Source organism: Rhinolophus ferrumequinum, chromosome 28 (genome assembly GCF_004115265.2).
Source record: "Rhinolophus ferrumequinum isolate MPI-CBG mRhiFer1 chromosome 28, mRhiFer1_v1.p, whole genome shotgun sequence".
NCBI lineage: Eukaryota > Metazoa > Chordata > Mammalia > Chiroptera > Rhinolophidae > Rhinolophus > Rhinolophus ferrumequinum.
Genome location: NC_046311.1, coordinates 9532006 through 9539332, shown reverse-complemented (window position 1 = coordinate 9539332; position 7327 = coordinate 9532006). Strand labels below are relative to the sequence as shown.

The 7327-nt window shown below is 42.1% G+C and overlaps 1 non-coding gene across 1 annotated transcript; it reads left to right on the top strand.

Moving 5' to 3' along the window:
• Nucleotides 1-490: 490 nt before the first annotated feature.
• Nucleotides 491-562, top strand: TRNAT-CGU (transfer RNA threonine (anticodon CGU)). The gene has a single exon. It is a non-coding gene; the product is annotated as a tRNA-Thr (tRNA).
• The last annotated feature ends 6765 nt before the right edge of the window (nucleotides 563-7327 follow it).

Sequence of the window (7327 nt, the reverse complement as noted above, 5' to 3'; positions counted from 1 at the left end):
ACGTGCTTTGAAAACGAGGACTCTAAGAAGCTATAAGTCGGATACACAAAACACACACTTAGAGCGATTCCCACTGGGGTTAATGCATGATCTCTGCTAACCACACTTCCTCCTTCCCGTTTTCCCCTTCCTGTGCAGCAATAAGTAAATAAATGAACCAACAAGCAACATTCTCCTGTGTTTTCTTTTGAGAGGATAATATAACCGAAAAGTTTAGTTGTTTCTTTTTCTTTTTCCTTTTTTTTTTTTTCCTGTCCTGAGGGAAGCAAGTGTACCTCCTGTGAGTCGGAACTGGGAGGCCGTCCCTTTACATATATTATTTTATTTATCTTGATCATAGCCTCTTCAAGGCAGGCATTAATGACAAAAGGACTGCAATGCAGAGAGATGGGTTTATTTAAAATCAAACGGCTAGGAAGTAGCTCAACTGGGATTTGAATTCAAATTGGATGATTCCAACACCCAATTTTTTTTCCCCACTTTCTTCTATGCAGTTAGCTCAGTTGGTTAGAGCTTGGTGCTCGTAACACCAAGGTTGCTGGTTCGATCCCAGCATGGGCCACTGTGAGCTGCGCCCTCCTTAAAAAAAAATTTAAAAAAAGAATAAATAAAGATGTGTGTGTAGGTTAGGCAGAGAAAGTTGACTGCCATTGATTATGACTGTAATGAGAGATCAGGGTTCGAAAAAAGGCCGTGAGTGATAAAGATGGCTGCACTGGGCACAGACGGTAATAACGTGACTCTTGTTGAGATGACATGTGCTTGTTGGGAGGTGGGTATCTTTGCATTTTACCTGCTTTCTGACACACTCCTGACACAATCACGCAATAATCTGCCCACCAGGAAGCAGCATGTGTGCAATTCTATGCCCTCTGCCTGGGAGAGGGGACATCCTGGTGAGCAAAGCTAACAAGCAGACGAATTAGTGCTTTTTATCAGCAGGAGTTCTGGACCCCTTCGTTTCTGAGGTGACACCACCAAATACCAGCTCAATCATGTCAGTGCTGTGACAACCCTTTGTCTACACATTGACACAGGGTTTCTAGGGAGAAAGCTGGAAAGAAGCAAATACGAAATAAATGTTTATCAAAGCACATGTGAGAACAAAACACTTGATTCTTTCTTACTCGAAATTCCCTCAGGTAAGCTAAGCAATGGGACCGAAACAGTGAAGAAAGTTGAGAACTTGGTTAACGTGGTTGCACAAGTGCCAAAACCTACACACCTCCCGCCACAGAACCAAGCAGCCGCCGACAACGCAATTCTCCTTCCAAAGGGCCTCCATGGAATGGCAAGTACATGGAAGACATGGAAAACCCAAGCCCGATGTCCAGCCCCGAATGTACCCAGGTCCAGACCGACAACTTGAGGACATAACACACAGATTCACGTCTATGAGAGCTGTTCGACGCATTGAAAAAAAAACCACCCATTTTCTGTTCCTGAATTTCTGAGATGAATAAGCTTGGGCGTGAGTTTGCTTCTCATCTCTGGTACAGAGAACCCAGTGCAAAGGTCTGGCCGGGGAAACTTTAGAGCCTAGTCTTTTCCTCCCTCATCTTCTTGCAATATGCTTCCCTAGGCTACAACTTTCAAACCTGATTTGATGCCATCATTTGTGATAACTGCTGAATCTGAACGATTTCTTGGATTGAAGTCTCACCTTCTTAATGCCCAACGTGGAGATGCTAAAATGACAACCCTCGGGTCAGATATTAAAATGTACAACCGCTCCTACTCTTGTAATGCTTGGTTGATAAGCACTTATTGTACTGAAAGCCAGTCATTGGAGTTGAAAGATAAATATTATTCCATATCTTATTGAATAAAATCTATTATATCACAGGTGATGGAGACAGATTGACTCAATAAATTCTAATAGTGTATCCTGAGGAATAGTGGCAATAAAAATGCTGATGACTTGACACAGGGAGAATATTGAATGTCATTTACATGCTGTTTCTTCTGTTCTGATCTCTCTGTCATGTTCTTCGCACTGTTAAAATCTCTATCGGTGGATTTTTCTTTGCTTTAGCGGCGTGAGAAAACAGGGCTTTTATTTTTTTTTTTTTAGGGCTTTACATTATCCACTACTTGACTGGTTGCAGAAATGATGTGGTCGCCTAAATGCAGGATATTAATAGCGGATTTTATATGCAATATGAGCAGCCTGTATCGGAGTGTGCAGCAGATATGGGAGATGCTACTCAATACTGCCGCTGGGTTTAACCCCCAAGTTTTGTCCAAACTCTCATTTTTGCTAATTTTTATGAACCGAAGTGGTTTGAAATAATGCGTCAGAATTTACTATTTGGTCTTTGCTTTAAAACAGGTTAGTTACATGGATCTTACTTCATGAGAGGCAGTAAGGTACAAGTAATGCATATTTCAAGTTTGTTTGAATCCCAATTCTTTTGTGATTGTTTGGGATGGACAATGAACACATATACCACACGCTAACAGAATTCAGCTTTGGAGTCCCAGCCCCTAAACTGATATACAAGCTGAGTGTTAGCTTAGGAGAGTGCTAACTAGCTGTTGCTTAACAACTGGTTAACAACTGGAGTGAGTCCCTGACATGGGAACATTTCACAAGTTCCTGCAAAACGTGGTCTGACCCCAATTATTCCCGGTCTTCTCTCCAGAGTCCTGGATGACATAGCTCCTTCAATTGTCCTCAAATACTCCAAACTGAAAATATCTTAAACTGAAATCATCTTTCTCTACCACACCTATTCCTCATCCTGTCTTCTTTATTTCAGTGAGTGACACCACTACCTAATCTGTGCCCCAAACCAGACTTTCACATCCATCTTTGTCTTCTTCTTCACGCATACCCTCCACAAGCAAGCAATTATCAAGGCGTAGGTTTTCTTTCCTTAAAATGTTTAGAGTCCATCTAAGTTCTCCAAATCCCAACTGTTCCTGGTCTAGTTCAAGTCATTACCTTCTTGCCTTCAGACTGTCCTCATAACTTTTTAAACTCTTCATCCAGTATGCGTCCCTGCCACCCACCTAACCTCTCATTTGTTCTCCACGTTGTGATAAATCTGATTAGGCCTTATTTCAGTGAAAATCCCTTTAATGGTTCCCCTCCATCTTCAGTAGCTTATCCCAGGCACCCAAAAGCCTCCAAATACTTCTTGTCTTGAAAGGCAGTAAGGGGTCTGTTTTAATTTCTACTTTAAGTCAATAACTAAACTATCAAAATATTTCCTCTTCAAAATTGGAATGCTTTGAAGGTCTCCAAAGGTCACTTGAAAGTCAAGCACGTCTGGTATTGCTGGGTCCCAGAAAGCCCATCTCGTGAGCTATCATTCACCTGCTTCCCACCACGTGGATACCCTGGGATGCTTTGGTAGTGACAGAGGGCAGGTGAGTTATTTTTTATTCTTAAACTGATTTACTTTGTCCACAGTGAACTGTTGGTTAAAGAAAGGAAGCCTAGAACATGGATGTTCAAATATGAGTTAATAAGCAGTATGGAAATCGTGCAATGAGCGCCAATGGTTCTGTGAAGCTTTATTCATCCAATCATAATATGTATAAACTATAGCAAGATGCCTCTAGTAACCAAAGATGTCTCAGAACTGGAAGTTAGAAAAGGAAAATACAGTGAAAAAGATTTTATGTGTCCTTTCTGAATTTGTCTTTTAACTTATTGGTAATAAAATAGTCTATCTGCCCCCAGAGCATTTTATTCGAGGAATAGTGGCTGCGAGTAGCATCCTGAAGTTTGTAGCTGAGAAGCAAATTATAACATTTATAAAATAAATTAACCAGTTGTGTTTATGTGTGTGTGTGTCTGTGTGTGTGTGTGAGAGAGAGAGAGAGAGAGATTTTTTTTGATACCAAAAAATGCCAATTAGTCCGTGAAATCAATTTTTATGTACTACTTATGTTGTAAGAAATAGGTCACTTTCAATCTACATTTTAATATACATTCAGTATAAAAACCATATGTGGTTTGTCATCTTGGAAATAATTTTTCCCATTATTAATTTTCAGGTAAATAATAAGAGTGGCATTTCTCACGAGAGAACCAATATCTGCCTTTATACATAATTACCATTAATGATAATTATAATAGCATTTTTCTGTGTCCTTTTTGGCCAGGGCTGCAATGGTTGAGAAAGAATATAATAAGTATTCCAAGAACCCTCGCAGCCTACAAGGTGGAGCTGGAGCAGCATAGCAGGGTGTTCCTGAAACTTGCTCTGTCAGAATTATTGATCACCCACCATAAGAGTAGAGATTGAGGAGACAGAGGTACTTTTCTCCTCTTTGACTGAGTGAGTGGCCTGCTTCTTAGAAGCTGATGGTGTCTCACCACCACCTGGAGAAGTCGGAAGACAAAGTCAGGGATACTTTGGAACGGCTGCAAACTTCTAAGGTGGCATGGGTTTCTGAAGGATCAAATGTGGGCCCTTTGCAAGGAAATTTGCTGGCACCTTTGAAAAGAGAGACCACCTGGAGAGGAGGAGGGCCATTGTACTTCCTGATCTAGCGCTGTTCTTATGACTAAAGAGAGCTACAAAACCCCATGACCTGCCTGATGTGTCACCTAAGAGAGAGGCTTCCGGAGAGGTATGAGCTGCAGGCAACACCTTCTTCCTGTGTCTACTACAGAATTAAGGCTGCGCATGCTTTCCTGCCAGTTCTACCACTGGCATGGAAAGGGTATTGGGTCCTGGTCCTAGTTACCAAGGAAGAGTTACCCCTCTTATCATTTTACATTGTTTAAATCATAACTAACCATAATTTATCTTTTACTGGGGGACTATCCCACGTTTTAACAGCCATGAAGAACTTTTTTCTATTCATTGATTTCTTTTTTTTTCTCTCTCTCTCTCTCTCTCTCTCTCTCTCTCTCTCTCTCTCTCTCTCTCTGTCTCTCTCTCTCTCTCTTTCTTTTCTTCCTTCCTTCTTTTCTTCCTTCCTTCCTTCTTTCCTTCTTTTCCTTTCCTTTCCTTTCCTTCTTTTTTTCCTTCCTTCCCTTTCTTCCTTCCTTTCCTTTTCTTTCCTTTCCTTCCTTTCTTCCTTCCTTCCTGTCTCAACACATCTACTTCTTTTGTTGCCATCATTTGCAAAGGATGTCCCTCTATATACTTCTGTCAGGAGAGCTTCCAGGTAGGTGATTTTAGGAACGAGGTTCTACGTCAGAATTGAGCTGCTGAGTTTGGCCAGAGTACCCGAAGCTTGTTTTGTTGTTTCCACAAATTGCATCCTCCTCTTTTCACAATAAAGGATACAGTCACTTAAACTCTTCCAGTCAGGCTCTTCTTCTCCACAATGACATTCTTCATGCCTGGCGTGGGGGGTAGAGAACTCTTTCTTTTCCCTCCCCACAGCGCATGGTCCCAGCTGTGTGGCTCCCTTCATGAATATGCATGAAATCAGATATGACATTGCCCTGCTCCCATTAATAATCTTGTCATCTGACTTGTGCTCCAGTCCATGCTGCTCAGAGCAAATGTAGCCTGAAGAAAAACAAGACGAAACCACACCAAACAAAAGGACCATATCTTTCCGTGTACCTTTTTTTTGGATTTGACTGGGATTAAGTATTCCAACATTTGGGCAAAGGCTTCTGAGGGGAGCAGAGAAGGGGCAGAAGGAAGAGGGAGCCCGCCCGGCTGAGAACAGAAGTCAGTCCCTGTGAATGGCCCGGCTTGTTGGGAGCCTGAAGCGGTGGGTGTAATGGCATGCGAAGTGACCTTGAATATAGCACTGTGGGCAGCCCCAGCTTTTTTGTCAAAGAAGCATTTGCAGTGGAGGTTTGGGTTTCAGGCCTCCCCGTCATCAATCATCTGAGCCCATTCTTCTCTCTGACAGCTCAGTACAAGGCCTGACATTTGACACCCAAGACCCCAGGACTTACGCACAGACACAAGCTGAGGCCCTGAGGGAGGGAGGCGAGGAGGAGGGAAGAAAAAAGGCTGCTAACTTTTTTTTTTTTTTTTTAAGCAGTAAACTAAGGAATATACCAAACAAATTCTAACTGTCAGAGGAACTGGTTCTACAGCCTCGCCTGAGTTTTGCTGTTGTTTTCTGATTTTTCTCAGGCACTCGGGTTGTGTAGAATAGATCTGGGAGGACAGATTGGGCACCTAGCTGAGCCTGGCTGCTCACTTTCCATTTGGCCAGATTGAATCCAACCTCAGCATTCAAGGATGGAGGGCAGACAAGAGGGTTATCACTTTCTGGACAATGGCTCATGACATCGTGACCTGAGTGTCAGCACATCATCATCCTGTCACCTCAGAGGAAGGCCACCCTCAGGGTACTTTACCTTTGGAAAAATTGAAAAAAAATAAAAGAGAAGGATCATAACTCAGTTTCAAATATGAGCTCACCGAAGTTCAGGGTCAACTAATGCAAGTGTCTCAGGGATCAAATAATGGTAATTGGTGTTAAGACGAATTAGGTAATTTATGGTTCTAACACGGAAAGAGTCTAAAAGGTTTACAACATGCAAGTCCCAGGATTTCAGGGGTGAAGGTCCAGGAGGCTTTGCCTCAAGTCCCTATTCATCTATGGCAAGTTTAACTGAGTGCCAAGCTCTGAGCTTGTGAGGCCAAGGGTGGGTGATTAAATTCTTACCCAAGTCTGCGACCTGACAGACCCATCGATCAAGTATATTTTGACACTGACTGTATGCCCAGCACTGTCCTAGTGGCACAGAAAATGCAAATGCTCTAAGAGATGGTCCCAGCCCACACAGATACCACTGTCTCGTTGGAGAGATAAAGCATACGTTGATAAGATCGTGCAGGATGCGAAAAACAAATGTGTTGTGATACATCAACTAGGGTGTCTCCAGGATTACTCAGCACATCGTTCATTCTGGAAGCATGCATCCCACACACACACTCGAAAAATCACACGGTTCTTCCCACTGAAAATATGGAAACTATTTGGGGAGGGGGTGCTTAGGAAATAGAAAAGCTTTCTACGAATATTTAACCAGATAGGCTTAGAAATACAGAGTTCAATATTAGAGATGATTCAGAAAAATTGACCAAACATATAATATCAGCAGTGAGTAGGGGGGCTGAATTAGAACTGAGTTTTATTTTTAATTCATTTCCCAATTCAACCTATAATGAACAGATATAACTTTTTTATTAATAAATTGATGTTACAAATATAAAATAACAGGGCGCTTCAATGGCAACCTGGAATCATATACCAACCACTTTCATTGCATTCTGTAGTTTTTCTCTCAATGTGGAAATCCACTAAGAGCTTCTCACTGTCCTCCCACAGGTGGTTAATGGTCATGCTTCCACAAGAGCAAAGGCGGATCAGCTTCTGAGTTGGACTG